Source organism: Rattus norvegicus, chromosome 7, assembly GCF_021556685.1.
Source record: "Rattus norvegicus strain SHRSP/BbbUtx chromosome 7, alternate assembly SHRSP_T2T, whole genome shotgun sequence".
In the NCBI taxonomy this organism is placed as follows: domain Eukaryota; kingdom Metazoa; phylum Chordata; class Mammalia; order Rodentia; family Muridae; genus Rattus; species Rattus norvegicus.
Window position 1 is genome coordinate 128026511 of NC_141540.1, and position 27427 is coordinate 128053937.

Genomic DNA, 27427 nt, shown 5'->3' on the forward strand with positions numbered 1-27427 from the left:
ACATAATTTCTCACAGTGGCTTTCTCTCAGCTGGGCCACTTCAGGCCACGCAGGGAAAAACTCGATCTGCGGGTCCTGGAAAGAATGCAAAGCAGGGAATGGTTCTCTTCCCGGACCCCACACAGCAAGGCGTCCATAAATACCGAGCACCAGTTTCATGAATTCTTTATGCTATTTACTTAGAACTATGTTTATTAAACTGGTCTCCTTCCAAAACCTCCTCATAGATTTCTCTCTCTCTCTCTCTCTCTCTCTCTCTCTCTCTCTTAAAAATAAAAAGTAAGTTTTATTTCTCCAACCTACTCCGAATTAAAAATGGATCTTTGATGCATCCCGCAGATCTTACCCCTTGAAAGCTGTTATGGACTTATATAAGGAATAGAACAAACAATACCCAGCTGTGGGTCACACACCGTGCTTGCAGCAGTGAAAGCCAGAGGCATCCTCAGAGGGACCGTCTCTGTGCTGTGTCTCCTTCTATCTTTGTGAGGGTGATTGAGACCCTCATGCATCAAGATGGCTTCACGTCTTCTAAGCCCACCCACACCGAGCCCACGCGGTTTTGAAGAGTAGCTGCATATGAAGGAAAGCACACAGGGCCCGGAGTTTTCCAGGACACAGATGGAGACAGCTCTGCGCAGGATCTCTTAATCCTTATTTCAAAGGATGGAAGAAGGATCCTGAGGCGGGGTGTCAGGAGACTCTCAGGTAGCTGGGTCTCCAGGCTCATAAACAAAGTGTCCAGAATGTAAATTAACAAAGTAATTATGGGAGTGCACATTGAATACAGATGCCCAAAGTGTTCAGAATGTAAAAGGCATGCACTGTCTTTGTTCTGTAAATTAAAAAAAATAAATACGTGTGCGTATTTGAATATAGATGACCATAGAGACAAGAGAACATTGGAGTTGCAGGTGGTAGTGAGCCACCTAATATGCGTGTTAGAGCAGTATTTTTCTTCTTCTTCTTCTTCTTCTCCTTCTCCTTCTCCTTCCTCTTCCTCTTCCTCTTCCTCTTCCTCTTCCTCCTCTTCCTCCTCTTCCTCCTCCTCCTCCTCCTCTTCCTCCTCCTCCTCCTCCTCCTCCTCTTCCTCCTCCTCCTCCTCTTCCTCCTCCTCCTCCTCCTCCTCCTCCTCCTCCTCCTCCTCCTCCTCCTCCTCCTCCTCCTCTCTTCTTCTTCTTCTTCTTCTTCTTCTTCTTCTTCTTCTTCTTCTTCTTCTTCTTCTTCTTCTTGTCTTCTGAGTTGTGGTAATTTTCTTTTAAAATTGGTTATTTTATTTATTGACATTTCAAATGTTATCCCTCTTCCCAGTTTCCCCTCCACAAACCCTTATCTCCTCCCCTCCCCCTGCCTTTATGAGGGTGCCCCCCCACCCCGTGCACCCACTCCTGCCTCAGTGCCCTAGCATTCCCCTACCCTGGACCATTGAACCTCCACAGGACCAAGGGCTTCCCTCCCAGTGATGCTTGATAAGGCATCACTGCTACATAATCAGCTGGAGCCATGGGTTCCCCCATGTGCAACTCTGGTTGGTGGTTTAGTCCCTGGGAGCTTTGGGTGTCTGGTTGGTTAATATTGTTGTTCTTCCTATGGGGTGGCAAAACCTTTCAGCTCCTTTAGTCCTTGCCCAACTTCTCCATTGGGGTTCCCATGCTCAGTCTGATATTTGGCTCTATGCATCCACATCTGTATTGGTCAGGCTTTGGCAGAGCCTCTCAGGGAACAGCTATACCAGGCTCCTGTCAGCAAGCACTTCTTGGCATCAGCAATAGTGTCTGAGTTTGGTGTCTGCAGATGGGATGGATTCTCCAGGTGAGGCAGCACAACCCAGATGTCCCTTAACAGAGGAGTGGATACAGAAAATGTGGTACATTTAAACAATGGAGTGCTACTCAGCTATTAAAAACAATGGCTTCATGAAAAATTGCAGTCAAATAAGTGGAACTTGAAAATATCATCCTGAGTGAGGTAACCCAGTCACAAAAACCACATAAGGTATGTACTCAGTGATAAGTGGATATTAGCAGAAAGGAAGCTCGGAATACCCACGATACAACTCACAGACCATATGAAACCCAAGAAGAGAGAAGACCACACCAAAGCCTATGTAGATGCTACAGTCCTACTCAGAGGGGGAAGAAAATAATCTTGGGAAGTAGAGGGAGAGAAAGATCTTCGAGGGAGAGAGGAGGAAAAAGGGGGGAGGTTCAGATTTTGGAGGAGATGGGGGAGAAGTACAGAGGGTTAGGAATTTGAAAGGAGGAGAGTATCAGTGGGGTAAGGGGAACTGGGGGTAGCCACTAGAAAGTCCCAGATGCCAGGGACCCAGAAGGTTCCCAAGATCCAACAGGGAGGGCATTAGCTGAAATACTTAATGAAGGGAAGACAGAACGTGTAAAGACCATATCTAGTGGATAGGCACAGCCCCAGTTGAGGGATGGGGACACCCACACACCTCAAAAATATTAATCCAGAATCACTCCAGTGCACACTCTTAACCACTGGACCATCTCTCTATCTCCCCCCCCACCTTTGCCAAACTCCTTCTTACTGTACTTCTTGTTAAAATGCTATTCCTCTATTTCTTTGCAGAGCATCCAGGAATCTTACTTTTAAGGAACCCCAAGTTCAGGTCCAATGTGTATTTTACCAGGCCTATGAAAAGGGCAAATGAGAGGCTCTTTCATTCAAAAGCAGAGAGTGCCAACATTTCTCATAAAGCCCTCTTTTGAAAGTGTTTCCTTCTATGTCATGGAACAAGAGTGACACGGAGTTGGCAGCAGGAACTAGCACATTGCAAACTGGTATTTGTGGAATGGTATTTTTTTCCTGTAGGTAATAATGAGCAAGGCCTTATTAGTAGCATCTTGGCTGTTGTACCAGTTTCTGACTGCAAATTCATCATTAAGTCAATGAAATCCATACTTTGAGCACCCCCACTTCAATTGAAAATGATGCCAGTTGCTCCTGGAAGGCTTAACTTTTTTCTTGCCCATTTTTGCTATGAAGAAGATCTCCCTGTTGATGTGATGTCACCAAGCACTCCTCCTCCAGTCTGTGAGCCCTAGGACATATCTCTGGTCCCCAGTCTGAGCATATCAACAGTTGTGGATGCTTGATCATTTTAAAAATACTTTTTGTATCACTGTATAATTATTGTTCAAAAATGGTGGGTTTCAGCTATCCAAAGGTATAGTGAACTTTGGCCACGGTCTTTCCCACCCCATCTCCTGTTCCTTGCTTTCTATAGGACTCTTCCTGTCCCAAAAAGTTTCCCTTCCACTGTATGTCATATGTGTGTGCACATATATGCCTATGCACATGTGTCTATGTGTGCATTGGTGAATGATGCATCTTTAGATGTGTGTGTATGCCCACATGTGCATGGAACTATGTGTATGTGTGTGCACATGTGTTTATATGTGTGCATGGATTTATGTGTGTGCATGTGACTGTGTGTGAATGGATCTCTGTGTGTGTGTGTGTGTGTGTGTGTGTGTGTGTGTGTGCGCGCGTGCATCTATGTGTGTGGTTGTTCTCCAAAATCTGGCTTGTTTAGTGCAGTGTGATGACCTTGTGAAATCACAGATTGATTTCAAATGTAACTTTTTTAAGAGAGGAAAGGGTTAATTGTCTTACACTTCCACATCACTGTTCATCACTGAAGGAAATCAGGATAGGAATTCAAACAGGGCATTCAAGCAGCCCAGAACCTGAAGGCGGGAATTGATGCAGAGGCTAGAGAACTGTGCTGCTTATTGGCTTGCTTAACCTTTCTTATAGGACCCAGAATCAGCCCAGGGATGGCACCACCCACAGTGGGCTGGGCCCTCCCCCATCAATCACTAATTTAAAAAAAATGTCTTACACCTAGATCTTGTGGAGGCATCTTCTCAGTTGAGGTTCCTTCCTTCAGATAACTCTAGTTCTTGTGTCAAGTTAACATAAGACTAGCCAGCACGCCAGGCTAGCTTTCAAATCATCTATAGAAAAGAATAAACTTAAACTTCTGATCCTCCTACCTTACCTCCTAAAGACTGAAAGTTTAGTTTTGTGCCATCATGCCCAGTTTATTTGGTTCTGAATTCAAACTCAGGGCTTTGGACATACTAAGCAAGTAATTTATCAACTTAGTCACAGTCATGATCTAGGTTACATAAAGCTGGTCTTCTGTTTAGAGTAAGGATACAATTTCCTTTGGACACTAAAGGGCTTTAGTGAAGGGGTTGTCTTATTTGGTTTACTGGGGTTTTTGTTATTGTTGTTTTGTTTTGTTTTGTTTTGTTTTTCTATATGAGTTCACTGTAGCTGTCTTCAGACACACTAGAAGGGGGCACCAGATCTCATACAGATGGTTGTGAGCCACCATGTGGTTACTGGGAATTTAACTCAGGACCTCCAGAAGAGCAGTCAGTGCTCTTAACCACTGACCATTTCTCCATCCCTATTTAGTTTAGTTTTTAAGACAGGGTCTTGTTATGGAAACATGGATGGCCTAGGATTCACAATGTAACCCAAGTGGCCCTCAAATGTGAGATCTTCCTGCTCCCGCCCTATATGCTGGGATTACAAGTGTGTCTTAAATAGTTTGCTTTAAAGTAGAAGTTTTTGACCTGTGGGTTGTGATCCTTTGGGGGTCATATGACCCCTTCACAAAGGTCACCTATCAGATATCCTGCACATCAGATACTTACATTCTGATTCATAACAGTAGCAAAATTGAAGTTATAAGAAGTAGCAAGGAAAATAACTTTATGATTAATGGTCACCACAACATGAGGAACTGCATTTAAGGGTCACGGTATCAGGAAGACTGGGAACTGTTGCGTGTAGTTTTACACTCTACTCACCTTTAGCTCTGGGAAGTGACCATACTGCCAGCCCTACCCGGCTTCCCTTGAATCCTGGGACAAAACACACACATAGTTTGTTCCTTTTCAACTTGCCTTAGGACACAATTGCTGGGCACTACTATCTCCCGCCTGGAAAAGTGTGCTCTTAACAATATTGTATCTCCTCCCACCTGTCCTAAACCTCGGTGGATAGTGTCACCTAGCCCCTGCCAAACATCCCTGACCACCCACCTGTAGTAGCAGTGGCCACAGCTCCTCCTGAGACCTCACACATGGCTGCTGGCTTCTTCTCCCTCCAAAGCATGGCAAAACAAAACAAAACAAAACAAAACAAAAAACAAAACAAAACTCCTTCAAATGAAAATCTTATAAAGGTGAACCACTGTCTCCCCTGGCTTACCTTATAACTGGTGGAATTTCGCAAGAATTCTAACCTGGCTTTGTGGCTTTTGCACAATTCCAATACCTATGTCTGTCTGCATCTCAAATCGGTACCTTGATCTGGGAGAATAGATGTAATTTACAAATGATCTTAATCGTGAGATCACCTGAAGCTTCATATGAAAAGAGCCCCCTTTCCATCAAGCAGGATGATTTTTAAAATTTAATTTCTATTTCTAAGCCTCTGGATATTTTCTGTGTTGTGGCAGCTTTCAGAGCTGCTGATGCTAAATTCCATGATGAGCACATGTAACTCCAATCTATTTTATTACAACAACGAAATACTCTTTCACTGTGGTAATTTACTGGGAAATGACTACTGAGCCCTGAAATTCCAGATGCACACACACACACACACACACACACACACACACACACACACACACGTATGCATACACACATATATACATAGATATAGACAAATGCATGCACACATAAACAAACACACACACAGCCACTGAGGGTACAGGCAGCGACAGCGACAGGGCATGTATTCCACGGTGGTGCAGAAGAGAGGCTTGGTAAGAAGATTGCAGTCTTTTCCTGTGGGTCAGACCCACCCCCCGTGCATAAAACATACAGGTACCCTTCAAGGGGATATCAGAAAGACTTAACTAAGTTAGTGTACTTAAATAAGTAACAAGGAAAATAATCATTTTTTCTTCTTTCTTAAAAAGTCTGATTCTTCCCCCTAAATAGTTAACCTTTGCTCTGGATAAATTCCACTCTTAGCTTATGCTGTACCTGTTCATAGCACGGTCCTCTGAGCAAACACCCAACAGCAGCACTGTACACCGGTCGCTGTTGACCAATACCCAGCATGTGAACTGGAAGCATGAGCTCTGGGAATCTGGATAGAGAAGCTCCTGCCTCTGATGCTCAACGTTCCCTCACCTGAGAATGAGCTACCTGCTGAGGTAGAGAAGGAAAAGCTGGCACCCAGCCGTACCGGTCAGTAGCTAAGCGCCAAGGGGCTTAGGCTGTAGAGTGGGCGTGGAGATCGTGGGCACTGAGCTGATCAAGTACATCGTCCAAAGCAGATGAAGGATCTGATGCTTAACACACCCGCTCACCCTGACCACACAGAAGGGCTTCTCCCATCCAGTGCCATTTTAATGAAAGATACAAGGCATTTGGTGCCCAGGTACTGGGTTTGTGTTATAGGATATCATTCGGCCCCTAGCTGTTCCCAGACACAGTGGATTGAATGGTTCTCACTATAAGCAGAGGGTCCTGACTTCATAAACTATGTGAACTTTGAAGAGATCTTTATGACTGTGATTAGGGGGCTGGAGAGGCAGCTCAGTGGTTAAGAGAACTGGTTTCTCTTCTAGGGATCCAGGTTTATCTCCTGACATGGCAGCTCAGAGCTGTCTGTAACCAGTTCCAGAGGATCTGGCACCCTTACACACACACACACACACACACACACACACACACACACACACACACACACACACACACCTAGAGAGATGGCTTAGTACTTAAGAATGCTTATTGTTCTTGAAGAGGACATGGGTCTGGTTCCCAGCATCCAAATGGTGACTCAGAACTGTCCCTAATTACAGTTCTAGGGACTTCAACACTCTCTTGCATACACATGGGGCACTTACACAGAGCAGACAAAGCACTCATACACATAAAATATATACTTTAAAAATATCAAAATAAACTGGTGAAATATCCCAGCCAAAATTGGTATGGATGTTTCTAAAAAAAACTGAAAATAGTTCTAACACATGACCCAGTCACACTATATCTGGGTATCCACCCAAATGCCTCCAAGCCAGCATCTCCGTAAGACACCTGCATGCCAGTGTTTATTGAGACGCTATTCACAATAGCTGTCTTATGGGACCAGACCAACCCAGGTGTCTATTAACAGAGACATAAATAAAGAAAATGTGGTATACATGCACAGTGGATTTTTTTTCAGCCACAAAGAAAAATGAAGTTGTGTCATTTGCAGGAAAGAGGATATGACTCTGAGATATGCGCATTAAGCCAGTGTCTCTCATTGTGGTTCCTGGAGGTGGGGTTGAGTGAGAATGCCCCCCATAGGCTCATATATTTGAATGCTTAGTTACCAGGGAGTGACACTATTTGAAAGGATTAAGAGGTGTGGCCTTGTTGGAGGAGACACATCACTGAGAGTGGGCTTTGCCGTTTCAGAAGCCTAAGCTAGGTCCAGTGGCTCTGCCTCTCCTACTCTCCCTTTCTCCTCTCCCTTTCTCTGTCTGTCTCTGTCTGTCTCTGTCTGTCTCTGTCTGTCTCTCTGTCTCTGTCTCTCTGTCTCTGTCTCTCTCTGTGTCTCTGTCTCTGTCTCTCTGTCTGTCTCTGCCTCTGTCTCTGTCTCTCTGTCTCTCTCTGTCTCTCTGTCTCTGTCTGTCTGTCTCTCTCTCTTTCTTTCTCTCTCTCTCTCTCTTCTCTCTCTCCCCCTACTGCATTTGGATCTGGTCCTAGAACTCTCAGCTACCATGTCTGCCCACATGCCGCCATGTTCTTCACCATGAAAATCATGGACTGAATCTCTGAAACTGTAAGCCAGCCCCAATTAAATGCTTTCTTTCACAACATTTGCCTTGGTCATGGTGTCTTTTCAGAGAAATAGTGACTAAGACACTAGATTTTATAGATACATAAAATCATATCTATCTATCATCTATCTGACACCAAAAAGAAGAAAAACTGGTAGGACAAAAGAACTCACAGGAAAGGGAAGCAGGAAAAGGGAAATCAAGAAGGAGAGAGGAAATACGCTTAGTGTACAATTATATACATGTATGAAAGTTTTTAAAAAGTAGAACAGATATTGAAGTGAGACCCTCTTGAGACATCGAGGTGTCCTCAGCACAACAGCTCACATATGTATGAAACACAGAGAAGAGAGAAACAGAAAATACAGCACAACTTACAGACAAGCAAAAAAGGGCGTGCCAAGGCCTGCAGTGGTCTGAATAGCAATGGCCCCAATGCTTGTTCAATGATTGGTAGTAGAACTGTTTCAGAAGGATTAAAGGCTGTGCTCTACTTTTGGAGGAGTGATGTCACTGGGGTCGGCTTTGAGGTTTAAAAAGTCCGTGTCATGCGTGTCCTCTAAACATGTAAGCTCTCTGCTCTCAACTACTACCCCAGTTCTGGGCCTGCCTGCCTGCTGTTGTGCTGCCCACCATGATCGTCATGGACTCACTCTCAGAAACTGTAAGCAGGACCCCCAATTAAATGCTTTCTTCTATTGGTGCCTTGATCATGGTGTCTCCTCACAGCAACAAGAAAGCAACTAAGACAGTTTCTTAGGCCATGAACAGGGAGATTTGGGCGGGAGCTTCCTGTTAGAATGTGTTTGGAGAGGAAGCACAGCCTCGCTGACACCATGATCTCAGATTTGTGTCTTTAAGGACTCCTTTGTGTGTGGCACTCCATCAGCCTGTGGACTTTGTCATTACCTTGCTGTACCCGGTAGCCATCTTTAATTTACAAATGCTTTTCCTCCAGAGAAGAAAGTGGTGGACTTTAGAGAAGGCTGAAATAGGTAAGCACTCTGCAGGGAAGCAAACCCCATTGGCAGCCCACTTTCTCCTGAGTGGAGAATTGTTCATAAAGAGCGCCAGCCTGGCCATCACCTGGTCCGGCATCCAAGACACATCAACCAGTGACCTGACTCTCCCCAGGGCCCTAGCCTTCCCTTGGGTAACTTGTCTCTTTCTTCCTTGTTGTAGATGAAACAGTTTGAGTCTCCTGTTTGGAACTTCAGATTTAGCTCCCTTTATGCAACTTCTTTTTTTAATCCTTTGGTATGCTCCTGTGGGGTTAGACACTCAGGTTTAAGTTGACCTTGTGGTCACATCTGCCATAAAAAAAAAATCAGGTTTCTCTTTGGGTACAAGTCCATGCCCATGGGGATTTAAGTGTAGATGGGAAATCTCAGGGGAGAGTTCCTTAAAAGGAAACTACACCCACTCTTTCAAGGTCATAGGCCCTAAGCTGGTGGCTCTGGAAGAGAGGGCTCAGGGTCTGCCTGAGTATCTTCATCCCTACAAAGCAAAGCTGAGGGGAGCCCGTAGAAAAGATCTCTACTTTAGGAATGTGCACTTTGACCCCCATACCTGCAAAGTGGATAATGAGCTCCTGGTTTCTTCACTTGCCCAGCTTACTCTTCCTATTTACATAAAGAATCCTGACTCTGTTTGTAGGTGGGGCAGAGCCAGTTAAGAAGCCTGACCTCTAAGGTCCAAGGCAGCAATCACTTCCTGCTGTCACCCCTAATAAGGGAAAGTCTCCACTTTCCCCATGTCCATTTACTCGAGGCAGAATTTGATCTCAATGACTGTTATCTTTCACACAGTAGGACACACTGCCCCAAAACCCAGCCTAGAAAGACGCGTCCCCCAGTGCAGGAGGTGGCTTCCTCTCCATGCCAGCTCCTGCTTTTCCTCTGGCAACTCGAAGCTGTTGTACACAGAGCTGATCCCAGGCTAGCCCTTTTGCCTGCCTTCACTGGGTGTACCCCTGCACCGTACAACCTGCAGAGATGGCCATCCTGGGTCTGGAAATACCAGAAACTTCCATATGGGGGCCACTCTATTGGGATTTCACCAACTATATTTTCCCTCTAGACCTCCCTCTCTCTCTCAGACTTAAAATCTACACAGTTTTCCCCAGCTCTTGAAATCAGTAAAGTCAATGACCGCAGTACCTCCATGCAAAGCCCAGCTCCTAGATAAGAAGTATGCTATGCCCAAGGACATTCTTTTTGCACACTCCTCACTCCTGGAACTCCTTTTAGGTCACATGGGAATTTCATGAGTAACTCCTCATGTCCAGGTGTTAATTTCAGTACATTATTTTAAGACTTACTTATTGTATGCATGTCTATGCACACCTGCATGTATGTGGTATGCATGCTATGCGTACAGTGCCAGAGGAGGCCAGAAGAAGGAATTGGGTCCCCTGGACCTGAAGTTACAGCAGTTGTGAGCCACCAAGTTGGTTCTGGGTATTGAACCCATGTCCTCTGCAAAAGCAGCCAGTGCTCTAACCACAGAAATATTTCCATCCCCCAGTATCACATTATTTTAAAAGCTCCTTCTGATTACCCCATGAAGAAACAGAGTTCTGTGTAGACAGACAAATTTTTACACACACATGTATACATGATCACTCATTCTCGTGAACACATACGCACACTCACACATATGTATGTAACCTACACATGCATACACAGATATCATCACAGGAGTTCTTGGAGGCACAATTGTTAGTTATATTTCATATCCATTTAGGATTATTGCCCCCTTGCCCATGAAGCAATGGACTTTGGGAGTCAGGGGTCCTCCTCTGTTCTACCCAGACTCCAGTGCTGTTGAGATGTTCCAATTGACACTCAACCTATGTCCTAGAACTCATTGAGAATTTCCCACAGGGCAGCATAAACTAAACAGTGAACCTTCCAGCTCCCGGCCAGCCATGAGATAAGGCAGCTCCCAGTGACTCCTGAAGTCCTCTCCCTGGGAGTCTACAGGAAAGGCTTGTCAGCTCAGCCCTCCCAAAGCACTGGGCAGAGAAGATCATGGAAGGGAATAGATGTTGGGTGACTATGCTGGATAATGAGAGAGTGAGAGCTAGTTTTTATTTCCAACTTGTTTGAAGCACTCAGGACACTAGTGAGCTGTGTGCGTGCACATGTGCTTCTAGAGAGAATTCACTGAGTAGGGAAGATTATCCCTGAAAACAGGAGGTACCTTCCAAACTGCTACTGTACCAGGCTAAAAATAACAACTAAAAGAAGAGAAAACCAGCTAAATACCCTTCTCTCTGCTTCCTGGTTTTCTGAGATGCAACCAGGCTCCAACCACCATAGTCTCAAGCCATTTCTGTCATCTTGATGAACTGTATCCTCAAGTCATCAGCCCAAACCAACATCGCCTCCTTCAGCTGCTGCTTGTCAAGCATTTAGCCAACAGGACAAGAAGTTTACTGCACCAATAACTGAGAGCATTCCTGTAGTTTCCTTTCCAACTCCCCCATTAGGCAGACCTCCAATGAGAAGCAATTGGAGAGAAAGATCCAGAAAGACAACAGACAAGAACCCCGAATCTCAGCTTTCCAGTTCATGCCCCTGTTAGAGACAGAAGTTTTCTCAGTTAGGGTTTTATTGCTAAGAAAATATCCCATGAGCAAGGCAACCCTTATAGAGGACATTTAATTGGTGCTGGCTTACAGTTTCAAAGGTTCAGTCCATTATCACCATGTGAGGAAATATGGCAGCATCCAGGCAGACATGGTGCTGAAGAAGGAGCCAAAAGTGTTAGATCTTGTCAGACAGCTAGGAGGAGGGTCTCAAAGCCTACTACCACAGTAATACACTTTCTCCAACAAGGCCACACCTACCTCAATAAGGCCACACTGACTCCAAAGGCCACACTTACTCCAACAAGGCCACATCTCCTAATAGTGACCCTCCCTAGGCCAAGCATATTCAAACCACCATAGCAGTCAACTTCCTATCAGCAAAGTGACCCCTGAGATCATACTACTACTACTACTACTACTACTACTACTACTACTATTATTCATGCACACAAGATGATGTCATTTCTTGATACCACAAAGGATTCTAGAAAGTGACTTTGTCCCCAGAAGATCTGAAACATCCAAGATACAATCAATTAAACTAGATTAATACAAAGTGCACACAGTGTGTTTCTAATTGTTGCTGGGCAGATAATTATATGATACCCTGCTTTCTGGTTTTTGTCGTTGTCCTGTAATGTCCTCAGAAAAGAGTGATTTGGGCAAAGTAGCTTTATCTAATCATTAGAATCCTGTGAATATGAGAGGATGACCCTCTGGAAGTCAAGTTTCAAAGACACTACATACTCCATCTTGGACTTGTGTGTTTGTCTCCTCTTTGTTCATTAAGGAGCCACACTCAAAGCCTGCAGAGAGTCTAGTGTGTGGTGGAGCTGAGGGGTATGTTGCCAAACACCCAATAAGGAACTTAGGTTATCCAATGACCAACCCTGAAGAAACTTACATGAGTAAGCTTCTTAGTCTGGTTGTCACATGACACAGAAGCTGTAGTAGACACTGCAGTAGAATCACTGCTGGAACGTCCTTAGGGACCTTGAGCCAGAGGATGCATAGTAGTCACCTGCGTCCATCCCTCAGACACTGTTAGATCATTGTTATACAGGGTTTTATTGCTTTGACAAAACAGCATGACCAAAAAGCAAGCAGGAAAGAAAAGGGTTAATTTGGCTTACAATTCTAGATCCATCATCGGAAGAAGTTGGGACAGAACTCAAACAAGGCAGGGACCTGGAGGCAAGAGCTGATACAGAGGCCATGGAAGGTGGTGCTCACCAGATTGCCTCCCATGGCTTGCTCAGTCTGCGTTCTTATAAAACCCAGGACCACCAGGCCAGGGATGGCACTGCACACAATGGGCTGACCCCTCCCCCTATTGATTAATAATTGATAAAGTGCTCTTCAATTGGATCTCATGGGTGTATTTTCTCAACGAAGGCTCCTTCCTTTCTGATGACTCTAGCCCATGCCAAGTTGTTACACAAAACCAGCCAGTACAGCCATGAAGGCCCATGTGGGCTGGGACCCTATGTGACAGAGTGGCAAGTCCATACTACTCTCTGCCACCCTGCTGATTCATCTGTGACTACCCCTCTTTGGCTCTGTAAAGAAAAGTACAGACGATGTGCAGATATTTCCGTAGCAAAGTGCGACAGAGACTCAACGGAATTTCATAATAGAATGCTACAGGCCTACAGAGCCACGGCACAGGAATGCAAACCTTCTACAATAAGGAGCATGCCAGGGAAGAGCTCATTCTAAAGATAAGATCTCCTTGCAAGGAAAAGTTCAAAGACATTAAAGCCCAAAGGGATCTGAGTCCTTTTGCTCATGTTAATAAACATTCAAAGACTCCGGCTCTCCCCGCTCTTTTTACTAATCCCCAGCCAGGCCGCCCTTGATGCCAGGGTAGAGTCCAGGCTCTGTCCATCACCAGCTCATGCCTGGGGCTGATTCTCACTCAGAAGTGGTATTAGCTCAGCCAAGTGTCTCATTAGCTTAATGTCTGAAGACTCCCAAGTGTTAATGGGCCGCGTTGCTGTAAAACCCGCCAGGCTCTGACGGCGAAGCCACACTTGGTTCCCCTGAGCAACTGTCGGACAAAATGAACTTGACAGAAGCTAGGATTTCGTTGATGAAGTCTCCCTTGATGTTTTAAATATGAGAGAAGAAGGTCAAAGAGGAACCCTCTTCTGCTTTATTTTGGGTTATTAGCCAGGTGACAGGTGCTGCGTGTCCACTCTCCATGTCCAGGATGACAGACCAGATGGGTGTCCACCCTGAGAATGGAGCTCTGCTAAGCATCAACTTCTCGGAGGGGCTGGGCACAGTTCCTATGTGGTGGCTCAGTCCCCACACCGTATGAAGTGGCCTATACATTGACTGACTTGAGCTTCTTGAGTGGAGTTTTTCCAAGGTGAGGAACCAGACTTCCTAGGGGACCATCTCTCACTGTACCATCATGCCAACCAGGGCTATGAGAAACTCCAATTCTGGATAAGGTCCCTGCACGTAAAACAGAATGGAAGGCCAAGGCAGTGGAGTATGGGATACCTTGAGTGACTCCTGCACTCTGCCAACTTGTCCTTTTAATCTTAGCCTGAGAAGTTCCCTCTGCTGACTATAGGCCTCCCTAACCCATCACTGGGAGCAATTCCACAGGCCTGGCCAGTTACAGACTCTCTAAGAACAAGGAGAAACACTGAACACTGCTCATTGCCCCATACCAAGTGGCTGTCCAGAGTGAGCGGTGCATCTCACATCCCAGGAAAGTAAGCAGCCTTGCTTTTGAGACTGATGCCTCTCCGTTACACACCACAGCATATGCTCTAAGTCCAAAGCCTTCAGGAGTCCCCCAGGATGACCTGCATTCTTCTTTAAAACATTCAGTTTTCACGGTTGGTGACAAAATAACTGTTGCATCAAAGGAACTCTTCCACTTGCAGTGGACAAAGGGAGGGCTTGAACTCAAATCCCAGGAACGTGGGGGTTATAAGGGATGTAGGGCTACAAGCACTAAGGAGAGGATGCAGCCAGTGGAGACCTGGCTTGGAGATTGTCCACATGACTCTTCTTCTGAAGTCAGGAGAGGGCATGTGAGGTCTCAAAGCAGGTGGCTGAGGCCTTCTCCATTCTGCTCTCATACCTATCTGATGACAGCTCACATCTATGCCATGGCTGCCCTTTGCTACCCAGAGGGGCTAAGCTAACACAGGAATACACTAGATAGGACTTGGCAAACTCCAAACACCTAAGCAGAAGCTCTGAGCCTCCAGACATCATGGCCTTTCCCCTCCTGCATGTCAGGTTGTGTCTGTGCCCCACCTTGTAATCTCACCCAGGCCTCTGCCTTCAACCAACTCTTCCCTCCCTCAATCACCTGCCTCTGGTGTCTTCCACACACTCTGACTTCCACCTCCAGCTATCTTGGAGACACCCAGGATGTGACAGCTCAGGGTGACAGCTATGGCTGTCACATGACACAGTTCAGTTTTTCTCTATCTTCATCCAGTGCCCTGGCTGGAAAGCCTTGGCACCCATTTCTTCCTGTTTTCACCTCCAAGGGACTTTGATTCCCATCCCTCTGAGGCTGATGCACATTGGCTACTCAGGGCAGCAGGAACATCTCAGATGGATAAGCAAGTGCAGATGAGGCAGCCATGTTGATACGGGAGGAAAAGGACAGGTTGAGGTGCAGGTTCAGGTCTGTGGGTCCAGTCTCTTACAAGACTGGGGACAGGGGACTACCCAGCAGTAAGGGGAGAGCTTGACATTGTCATACCCTCTCTACAGAGATCTCTGCAAGGAATGTGGCCAGTGGCAGAGTTCATAGGTAGCTGAAGAGTAGATGGGCACTTAATGATCATAGGACCTGGCCATGGTGATGTCAGCAGATAGGCAGCAAAGTCAACAGCCAATGAGAAGATCATGAGCTCGGTTGTGGGATCATTGAATCAAAGGGCAAATGGGCCACAAGTTGTAGACACATCCGGCAGTTGGGCACATCTACTAACCCTTTCCTACCACATCTGACCTTGACAGAGGGTAACTACAGAACAGCCATGATGAGACGAATGCTCTAACACTTGTGGAGAGGTAGAGCAGTAATAACCCTGAATCAGGGGTCAGTGAGGAAAAGACAAGAACCCATCACAGAACAGTTCTGACTCCCACAGAAGTGACTGGGTCCATTGTGGTGTCTCTTCTTATCTTTCAGCAGAACAAAGCTCTCCACAGGCTAGCTCCACATTGGTCATCTCAGGGAGCTGAGTATTACACCCCAGAGTGTGCTTCATCCTTGGGACAGGAGGAACTATTGTTTATGTGTAAACACCTTTATGACTTGGGCCTGACCTTCATCAAGGAAGAGGTCTGGGGCCAGACAAAGCTGAAGATCAGCACAGAAGAGGCTCAATTGGCCAGAGGCTTGAGAAGGTAGGGGATGGGTCAGCTCCCAGAGCCTACCCTGACTCCACAGGCTTAGTCAGTGCCCTGGTACAGGATGCTATCCTTCAGATGGCTGTTCTCCTCATAATATGCCCTCGGGATCCTGCTGTCCCTCTGAAGTGGTTGGCTTGTGAAGCACCTCTTTCACAGATGACCCCACAGGAAGCAGGAGGAATACAGTCCGCACTCAGCCTGCCTTCATAGGGAGAATGAATCTGACAGTGTTCCCACTTTGAACATCACTCCGCACTCCTCACAGAGATGAGCAAGTTAGGAGATGTCCACAGAGGTATGAGTTCTGAGGTTGCCGCTGTGCCTCCCCCAGGGTGTAGGTGTGATGCCAGCCCAGGCGGTACAATCCATAGTCCTGGTCCAGAAATGGAGTTCATTAGATCCTGTGTCCCGGAGCAAGCAGTGAACTTAGGCAGGCCTTGTCTAAGATCAGGATTGTCGACCACATCCTTCTGACCAGCACCCACTGTCCACCTCTATGGTTAGCTTTGGCTCCTGCTGAGCCCACTCTGAGAAGGACCCAGAGTGGGGCGTGGCTAAGGAGGAGTTGGAGGAGCAATGTATTCCATTCTGTCACCAGTGCTTTGGTGCAGGGCCCTGACAACACGCTCACTCTCTTAGAAGTCACCCTTGCCAAGCAAAGATGTCCCCAAAATATCCTGGTTGCCCTTGGTAACCAGTCTTGCATCTGCCACCCATTCACTTATTTAAACCTTCACTGAGGGATGCTGGCTGCTGTCTTTTCAGCCAGACTCACCTTCTGGATCTATGCTTTGCTCTGCTGGGCTCTCACATGGGAAGGAGTCTTCACTTGGCCCTCTTAGCTGCTGGCCAGGTATAGAGGGGCTCAGAAGTCCCAGGGGGACCCTGTTATCCTTTGCCACTTGGAATGGAATAGAACAGAGAAACACTAGGTTCTCTTTTACCTGGGTAGGAGACGGCAACAGTACTGTGTTCCTCCCTAGAGCTTGCCTCCTTTGTAAAAGGTTCCTCAGGTGTACTGAAGTGCAACTGAAGCTCCAGGCTCCGTCTTTGCTCCTCAGTGCAATTGACTTTAGCCAAGACAATCTTTTCCCTGTGGCAGCATGGAGTACCTGAAGCCCTCAGGAAAGGCCCTGTAGAGTCCGAAGACTCTGGTGGGTCTGCCTTTTTCTCTCCTGCCCTAACCCCATTACTTTGGGTTATACTGCAGAGCCAAAGAAAGGCCAGCCTATGAGTTGTAGTAGCATAGGAGGGACCATGCCTGTACCCTACCATCTCCAATGACCTTTGCAAGCCCAAATTCGCAGGAGGCCTCAGGGATGCTCTGAGGCTTCTAGACTATGTCAGTTTAGAGCCGGTGTCAAGCATTCCCCATTCACCCCACCCCACACAGGCCTGGTTATGTCTTGTTCCCAGTGTGTGATGGCACCATGCCAGAAGCATGCTAGGCCCAGGACTCAAAGCATAAGATATGAGAAGGGGTTTCTGCCAACAGAGGCATGGGTCAGTGTTCACTGTGCAAACTGCAGGCATGCTCTCAGCCAAGCCTTATGTTTTAGGCTCAGCCTTTCACTCCTGCAGAGGATTCTGAGATCCAATATCTTTAGGGTCAAACCAGGAGACCACGGAGCAAGTTCACTGAATGCTGCAGCCCTGGAGGAACTGTGTTGTAGTAACTGTGTCTCTGCATCTCTCTATACAGACAAGTATACATGCATATGTGCATGTGCATGCATGTGAGTGCGTGCGCAAGCACACACACACACACACACACACACACACACACACACACACACACACATTTCAGAAGTATTGCTCTGGCTCCTGCTTCCCACCTACTGCCCTACCCCAAGCCCTGACTTCCTCAGTTTACCCCATGAGCTCAGCAGGGACCCGAGGTCCTCAGAATTCCCCAGATACATAGCAGTGCTGTTGGATCACACTTTTCTGAGAATTTTTCTCTCATAGAAGAGGCAAGCATGAAATAATAAAATGTGCTTGCCTGCAGCCTTGGAGAAGCAGGGCGCGAAGGATGTCGCCACACAGACTCTGTGAGGAAACCTCCTTATGGCCTCGTGTTCTGGCCTAGACAAATCCATCAGAGAAGCCAGGGGAGATGACAGCTCTCTTAATTGGTCTCCTTCAGTTCAGGCCAATGACACAGCCTGGCTGGGAGACCAGAGGTTAAGGTGGAGTCACCAAGGCCCAGGGGGGCTTGGTTCCATTTTCCAAGACTGGGCATTCTCACTGGATCATCAACATGGCAGGCTCTGCCCTGAGTGGGGTTTCCTCCAATCCAGTACCATTCCCTCTGTAACTTGGCAGCCAACCTCTGGGCAGCCTGAGTGAACTTTGGCTGCCTTGAAGCTTTGATTTCCCCCCTCGAGCTGGGCAGAAGAGTATTAAACATCTCCTGTTTGACTCTGTCGCCTCAAAGCCTGTGAAAGGTACATATCAGTCAGGAAAGTAGGACTTCCATTTTCCAGACTCTATGGGTAGGTGACTGGGCCAGCAAGGGAGGCACAGTCAGTTAAGTGGTCCCATTTGTCAAACACAGATGTCTGCCAAGCCCTCATGGGTGTCTGACACTTCCTTGCAGCACACTTGGGCCCCTTTCTCCTCACCCACCTCACTGCCTTGCATCAGGAATACTGACCTTCCTCTCACTGGGAGGTCAGGGTGTTGAGCTGTGGAGAAGGGTGCTGTGAGTGGGGACACAGAAGGAGTCAGTTCTGAGCCATCATGCAGATCATGAAATGCCTCAAAGTCCTTTTGGTTCCAGTCACTTGGTTAAGCCAGGGGTAGCTTCAAGTTATGATAGCAGTTGTGTCTGGTGAGGATGGCTGTAAGAGTGGCAGTGGATTTGTCCATGTGAATATATATATGTGTGCATGCTATGTAGGAAGAGGCAGAAAGGCAGAGAGGGACAGGGACAGAGACAGGGACAGATACAGAGACAGAGAGACACACAGAAGATGCAGAGACAGACAGACAGACAGATGTCAGAAATGATTGAGAGATTCTAGGAAGACGGCAAGGGGGTCTAGAGAGAGGAGATAGCACACTGAAGGGGCATTTTCCTCAACAGCAACAGAGGGGGAAAGCCAAACTCACCAACACTACCTCTATCCCCAACAACCAAGGACCCACCCCACCACCCTGGATTGCACCCTTGTGTTCACATGACTATGGACCCCAGCCCTCATTACTCAGGACCTCACTCTTGCACCCTTGCCATCTAGAATTTCACAGGCATTGTGCAGAGTAAAGGCTGGGAGATGCTAAAGTTAGGACCAGGCAAAAGCTTCCCTGGACTTGGGCAAAGCAGGAATAGCTCCAAGCCTTGGTTAGAGGTATGGAGGGCGTCCAGAGGAGCCCCTGGTGCAAATGACCACAGGAACTGTCCCTACCAGAAGGCAGGCTGGGAATAGCTTCCTGTGTAGTCTGCCTGCCCCGGGAGTCTCCATAGCTGTCTGCTATGTTCTACAGTACAGGTCCCAGCAGGAAGCAGGCTGCAATCCAGGTAGATCAGCACATCCTCCAGGATAGGATATGGGCTTATTTTTGCCAAAGAAAAAGGGACCTCAATGTCCTTTCTTAGAGGAAGGGAAAAAAATCACTGTCCATAAGCTCAGGGCTGCCCCCTAACCCCCAATTTGTAGCCAAACCTCCAGAAGATTTCTACCTGTCTCGTTCACATACTCTGACTCTTGAGAGAGGTTGCCGTGGAGATGGTACAAGGAGAACTGGTGGTGGGTGGGTTAAAAAGGAGAGGGTGAGGATCAGAATATTCCAGAACAGGAATCATAAGACAGCACCTAGAATAGGGCCGGGGATTGTAGATTGTTAGACTAGGGCAGAGAGCTAAGGAGTTTTGTTAAATCTAAAATTTGAGAGGAGTAAGACCAAATCTACCATTGTTCCATTAAAACTAACTTTATTATATAATACTAGCTGTATTAAATCATCCAGGAAGATGGACACTGGACAGATCCATACCTGGGATTCCCAGAGCATAACACTGAATTATATTAGTCAGGTGCTCATAAAGGTAGAACAGACAAGGCTATGGCACTTCCTGCTGGTGTCCAATGAGGGCAAGCATACATCCTCATGGACTTCCTGCCTCAGTACCTCCCGCTGATATGTGATCAAACACATCCTGTGTGACTGGGGCAACCAACCTGTTTATTGAAATAAAAACATGTGGCTTATCTTACAGGTCAACAACCTCCAGCATTCTGGGAAGTTATCTGTCCTTGAGCAATTGGGTCTTACAGGCTGATTTTAGCCCTTATAGTTTCTCTATCCTGTGAATGAATAGATGAGCTCGGCATGGGGAAGGGCTGGCATTGCCTATATAAATCATTTTGGAAATGACTCCTGACACTTGGTACAGACCCTACATTCTTATACCTATCATTTCTTAGGCCCCATGACAATTCACTGGCTGCCACCAATCTCCAGGTCCCATTAGTGACCTGAAGACCCGGGACTGGGTGACCTCTGGGGCTAACCTATGAAGCTGGCAAAGAAGCTAACCTGTTGTTTCATAGATGGAACCCACCCACCTACCTCTAATCCTACCCCTGTCCCAGGAAGATCACCAAGAACCAGCTGCAGAGTCAAAGGAGCTCAACCAGGAAGGGGGAGAGCCACAGCTCTCAGGGCAGAGTGACCCCACAGACTTAGACACATCCTGTGCCCTTCTGTTCTCTGGGCATATGGAAACCTATGCCCAAAATTCTCACCTTTACTCTTTTGTGGGGCATGGGCCATCTCTCCCAGGCTCTGTTCTTACTGCCCTATGGCCAATCTGTCCTGATCCAGATCCCCTAAGGATGGAGCGCCCACGTTCTGAGGCCCCTTGCAGAATGAGGCAGTTTGAGAGGGCAGAAGCATTATTGACAGTTCATCTCAAGACAAAACCATAATATTAGAACTCAGTCATTCTTTACCAGCATGGTGGCCACCAAAGATGACCTGGCCTGACCCTCAAAGGAGTCCTGCAGTATTGCTGATCTGCATGTTCCCACAGGAGTGACCATCCACACTAAGTCAAAGTCCCATGGCTCACTATGATCTCAGAGCCCTGAATACTAATAGCTTTGTCCAAGAGACTTTCTGGAGCACAGCTAAGTCCAGAGAAGTGAGTTCAAAATTGCTGGCTGTCCATATTCCTTCTATCTAGACTTATTTTGCCCCAGCAGGCTTGTGCTTGACAGTAAGAAGGTCTCATGTGACCTGTCTGACAACGTCAATCTCCTCTTCCTCAGCCATCAAACACTGTGCCAGAGAGCCTTGAGAGGTGACAGGTGGCTGTCAGTGGCCTTGTCATACAAGACGGCTAAGCTGTCTAGATCTCCTGACTTGTCATGGGAGTCCTTTCAGAACAGATATGCCTTCAGAACCATATCCTCAATTGCCAGGGCCTCCTGCACATGGATTCAGTGACACACAGCAGGTCTGAGAACCAGTTTAAGGGTAGAGGACAGTGAGGCACCAGGGGTCAGCATCTTTTGTCTCTGCTTCAGGAAATTCTGGGTCTATGCCCTGGGGAAGCATCATGGGAGCTCTGTATCTCTTGGCCTGTTTGAGAGATTGGGAATGAAGAGTGTCGGGTGCACAGCTGACTCTGGTTAAACTTCGTTACGTGGGGGTAGGGAAAGGGCTGAATCAAGTAAGCGTTTGCCTTTCAAGTTTGATCTCCAGAACATACTTAGGAAAAGCAGCCATGGTAGGTAATACTAGCCCTGATACGGTGAAGATAGGTGGCTTCTAGGGCTCACTGGTCATTTTTTAACCTACTTGGTGAGCCCAGGACAGTGAGAGATCCTGACTCAAAAATAAATAGAATTAAATAAAGGTGGCCTGGTTGAGTGATGCCAGCTGCCTTCAGGTCCACCTTTGGGACTGTACCCCGGTTTGCTCTTCCTCCTTGAAAAACCTGGTTCCCTTCCTTCTCTCCCACCTAAGTGGCACCCAGAGTCTTGCCTGTACATGTGTGCTGAATTACTTTTCAGAGTCTAGGGGCTGCAACCAGGATGAATGTATGCATGGATAAATGAATGAATGAGAGAACTGGTGAATGGAAATAGAGTAGGTGAGGAAAGACTTGTCACTTTTTGACTAAATAGAATAAAAATGAGACTCAGAAAAGATAATTCATTTGGTCAAAGAATCACCTCACCGATTAAAGGAAGTCGTTAGAAGCTGTCCTCCTAATTACAGGATGACTCCAGCACACATGATGAAAAATTGGCCAAGATGGGGACTGTAGGGTGACTGTGCCAGGTGAGCGTCTGTAGCTGGGCTCTCCAAACTTCTTTCCAAGGAGTTAGGCTAAACTAGGTTCATCCTCCCTCACATACACGGAACCTCAGTATTGCCTCCAGAAAGCTGCAATAAGAATCACTACTTCCCCCTCCACTCCTCCAGTCCTCCACTCCTCCACTCCCCCCCCCCCCCAGCCTGGAGTAGGTCTTTTATCCTTCAAACCCACTTTCACTAAAATCCTCAGAGTTGACAAGCTGGAAGTGTTCCATACCTTCCCAAGTCACAGGCAGCTTCTCCCCTGACAGCGACTCCCACGGACAGACAGATCTCTCTTTGGAACTCTCCTCTGGGAGAGGGCTGCGGGTCCCTCATTCGCCTTGCTTCTTCCTTCCTGGGTTGAATGCACAGTTCATTAACATCCTTGGTAGTGGCGGAAATGTTACCGGGGAAGAAAAAGCCGTTGACAACTTTATTTTTAAAAGTAACTAAGAATAGGATGAACTTGGTAAAAATAGCAAGCCTGCAAACAGGATTGTGTTCGAGGCCAAGTTTTCTTTCTAAAAACTTGAATGTGGCATGGAAAGAAAAAAATGGGGAGATGGCTTAGTCTCAAATATATCTGCACAGTCATGAAGGTTGGGGATATGAATGAAGGCAGCTGGGGGTCTTGAATAGCCACTCTAATTGCTATAATAATGGGTTGGTCAGACTGCCACAATCACACACACACACACACACACACACACACACACACACACACACACTCCTACTAGACACATAGAACAAACACCATGACATCCCCTGGATTTGTCCTATCACCTGGCAAAGTGGGGGTCTTGACATTGAGGTCATTTCCTGTGCCCAGAGCATAGGAAAAACTTCCAGATGCCTCTGAAGGCTCCCACCTGTGGGTGAAGGGACTTGGGTGGTCCCATGAGAAAGGGAAAGTAGGGAAGACAATTGTTTGTTCTGAAATGTTAATGACGGGGAGAGTAGCCATAGGCCAAGGACCTGTGCATAAGTGGCATTAAAACAAGAGATACCAGTGACTCAGTGAAAATAGAAACTCCAGCCTAGAAGTAAGAGGATAAGAATGGAAGATGCCCCAGGTTAACTGCTGAGTCACACTGGCTCAGGTCGTCATGGCCTCTCAGAAGCTCTGGAGTCCCTGGTGTTTCCAGCATCATGTGTTCTGTGGCTTCTGGTTCTCAAAGTTCTACAGCCAGGTGCTCCATCAGTGAGGAACTAGCCTAGATCAGCTCCCCACTGGAGGACAAGTGAAACTCATCCCTGACTCTCTGGTCCTTCAAAACAGCAGCTACCACTGAATGAGCTACATGGTCCTTGGAAACTGCAAAGGCCAGAGCCAGGGATACAGGAGTGTCCTTGGTGTGGTACACACACACCCCAGCGTGCGCACATGTGCGCACATACACACACACACACACACACACACACACACACAAGTGGGCATGGTGTATAGATAGCCTGGTTTATAGCTTTGAGCACACAGCTATTGGACCACGAGAGCTGGGAGGTAAAGAACAGCTAGAAAGAAAGCCTTGGTTCACACAGTAGAATCTTAGAGGATTTCAATGCCAGGAGCTAAGGACAGGGAGATACTAAAGAATCTGATTGCCAAGAAAGGGAGTTGGAAGGAGAGAGGAGTTCAGAGGCTTGGAAGGGACAATGTGCTTGCTGCTAGCCTGAACCAAAGGCCAGAGTCCCCACCCTTAGGTCCTGACTCTAGGCCCTGAGTGCCAGCCAGAACTCTGAGTCTGAGATTAGCTAGGCTCTTAGTCGCAATCCAGTGTCCTGAGCCCCAACCCTGAGCCTTGAGCTGCAGCTCTGGGCCCTGAGCTCCTAAGGTAGGTATGCACCCTGTCTTGAGGGAGTGTGTTCTCTACATTTGGGTCATGGATGCATGCAGAGGCTGCAGAAAGGTCCAAGGCCTGAGTTTTGTCATTAGGCACACTCACAGCCACCCCTTGCTGGGTATCCATTGAGTACCTATTATCTACTAACGTTCCGAGGTCACAAAAAATTGACCTGGGAATAAGAGGGAGAGGTGTCAGCCAGCCACAGCAATGCCTTGTGTTCTGGGCTATAAACCAGGCTAACCTCATGCCTCTGAGCTCCAGAGCAGAAACCACTCTGCCATCCCAAAACTCCAGAGCAAACAAAATCAGTCTGCCTAGACCCTTCAATAGGCATCTCTGGCCTGGGGCATGGTGAATCTACCCTGGTGCACATTAACAAGACACAGATTATGAGCTTGAGTGGGTATGGCTTCCAGAACCGTTTGAATGCTGTCGGTCCTCAGAATCTGTGGTGCTGATGAAGTTAACTTCCAAGAGGCCCAGGCAGGCTGACATTCTTATTCTCTGTTCCCCAACTCAGAGACTGTGCCCATATGTGCTCTGTCAACCTCCCTACTTGCCTTTGCAGAGCTGGCCTGAGATTCCCCCTGCTCAGGTACTTAGTAAACTGCACTCACAAGCTGGATCTCGTTGGGCAGCACCCACTCTCTGTAAGCTTGTGTGGACAGAACCAACTCCACCTCTGGTCTGGACAGAAGTCCCAACCTGTCTGTCATGTTGGCAGACAGCTGAGCCAATGGAACTGCAGAGCAAAGCCCTGGTTCCCCTCCCTGACCAGGAACAATGAGGCCTGTCTCTGTGACTTCCAGAGGTCCTAATTTCCAGGGGACTGAGGCATCTGAATGGGTCACTTTGTTCCTCCAGATCCTTTCACATCACTTACCCCAACCTCCCTTGCTCCGTGCACCCCAACTCCTTGCTCTAAACTGAGTGTCTTTCCAATGTGTGACTGTCTTAATCTCCTAAGGTGGTGTGTGATAAGCAAGTGTGGGCTCTTCCAGACTCCCTAGGAGTCCATCCCTCATTAACAGACAAGGCTTCTGCACACCAGACGACAGTCACACCAGAAAGCCTGCCTTCTATACAATATTCATGTGACCTCAGGCATACCTGAGGAGCAAATAATTAAGATGGGAAAAGACTCCACCAATATCTACCTGGGCTGGACAGGAAGGCACGACAATGCCTGTACAGTTTACCATACATACAGGAGTGCAATAAGTAAACTGTGTGACCCTCCCAGCTAGTCCATTCCAGTGCTGGTCTGGGTGTATGTTGGGGTAGTGGTAACTAGACTGCCTCCATGTAGTTAGCATAGTCATGTAGAAGCAGAAATCTCCACTTGCAGAGATGATTACTCTTAACCTGTGAACACATGCATGGTGAACGCTAACTTTGCTTCAGATACTGGACAAATGGTCCCTCTGGCAGCTACGGAGTCAGCTGCACAGTACAGATAAAGAGGATGAGGTCATCACCACTGTCAGGAAGGAGAGCTTGGAGGCTCCTCAAGAATTCTAATGGAGAATCTTCATATAGCCCCACAATCCTATTCTGTGGGTACTCTCAACAGAAATTATGCCAGCCTCTTGTGGAGATGCCCATATTTACATGATTACTGCAGCCCTTGGGTGTGAGAACGGAGACACACAAACCCCAAGCTATCCATCTACAGGTGGGCAGGTAAAGGAGGGAGGACATGGGCCTTATTGTTCAGCTCTTAAACGGGATCTTGCTACTCACGACAGCATGGATCAACCTAGAGAATATCATGTTAAGCGAGAGATTCTAGATGCAAAGTCCAAAGCACTACGTGAGCTGTCTTTACACAGACTCTGAAAGAAAAAGACAAAAGACAGAGAAACAATCAGAAATAAGAAGCAGTGGGGTACAATGGGTGGAGATACACGTTCACCATTACAAAGTCACTCATAAGGAAGGTGAAAGGGTGCACAGCTTTTATGCACAATATGAGACTATGGTGATTAATATCCTATTGTAGGCTGAAATTTTCTTTAACAGGGAGGATTTTAAATGCTCTTGCCAGAATAGTGCATGCACACACAAAAGGTGGCTGAGGACATGGGCCTTCATAGTAAATATGTAAATAGCATGTAAATAAGAACGTCAAAGTCAGCCACACACCTGCAGTTGAAGCAAAAACAAGAGAGAAGCCCGAGGTGTCAAGAACTTCAGAACCTGCCTGAAATCACACAGATGAACTTCAAGAACAGGGCTTGGACCCAGATACTTTGTCACTGTAGCTCAAAGTCTTAGGTGCCCTGCTAGGTGTCCTCAGGGTTCAGTTGTATGCTTGCCAGTTCAAAGAACACTTGAAAGCCCAGTGACCAGGGGGAAGCAACTCGATGGAAAGCAAGCTAATTCCTCTATTTATTGAGAGCACGTCTCAACTGGGGTATTTTTAGGCAGTCTGGCATTCCAACGCGCTAACATAGAGAACGTATTAAACACAGTCCTACTTTCCAAAAATAACTCTTCTGTCCATATGGCCTCTCACACTGCAGCAGGGGACTATTGGGAGCAACAGGGTAAGATTCTGGCTTTTTAGATAAGAACTCAGCTATGTAGAGACCCCAGTCCAGAATCCTAGAAGGGGGATGTCCTGGTCACCCCTTCTGCACCATAGATTCGGGCAATTCTCCAAGCCCCGATTTCAGGAACAATCCTGTCTTCCTCTTCCAGGATCCAGGCAGAGACTCCCACACAGGTCAGAGGAAAAGGAAATGGACACGGAGTAAGGAAAGGAGAGAGAAACTGAGAGTGCCTGATGCCCTTAAGAAAATAAGAAAGTGGAAGATGGGGACACTTAGGAAGCGGGACCACTAGGTTTCAAATCGTGAATTATAACACAAAGGCTGACAGTGAACAGAAGGTTCAAGGTCTAGGGCAAGACATGATGAAACGTGGAAGGGAGTATGAAGTATACCTGTAGCTTGTGTGGTGTCTGCTGTGTCCACTCCAACATCAGTCTCTTCCCACCCTCTCTCTCTGCCCTGCTGGAGAAGAGGTAGCTGGAACTATACTGAAGAAAGGAAGCGCATACCTTCAAAAGACGGAAGGACTTGCAAGAACGTGTGCTGGAGCCACCACAACATAACACGTCCAGGACCAGTTCTTTGCTCGAGCGCCTGCTACGCTAGGCTTCCCTCCAGGACAGAGGAGTTGGGATCCAGTGGAAAACTTCCACCGTAAAGAGAGTTCCAGACTATGATTGAGTCAACACAGTGTGGAGTGTGGAGCAGGGCAAAAAATTACCTAGCTGCATGCTGGTCAGCTTTGAGTTCTGGACAACTTTGAAGCATCACTGGGGAGCACAGGCCCTTAGGACTCTTCTGCAAAGGATTGTAGGTTTGCATTGCCTATTGGTGGCTATCCATGGTGCTGGAGCAGGAAATGAGCAACTGAAATTAATGGATTCCAGGCTAG

At 47.1% G+C, this 27427-nt stretch overlaps 1 long non-coding RNA gene across 1 annotated transcript in view; it reads right to left on the minus strand.

Annotated features, from left to right (window-relative positions):
* Positions 1-22529, minus strand: part of LOC108351522 (uncharacterized) — a 47844-nt gene extending 25315 nt beyond the window's left edge. The window contains exons 1-2 of the long non-coding RNA XR_015626164.1: positions 22372-22529; positions 4851-4904 (exon numbers count right to left, since the gene is read on the minus strand). This is a non-coding gene — a long non-coding RNA (uncharacterized LOC108351522). The remainder of the gene's footprint in view (positions 1-4850; positions 4905-22371) is intronic.
* Between the last annotated feature and the right edge of the window lie 4898 nt (positions 22530-27427).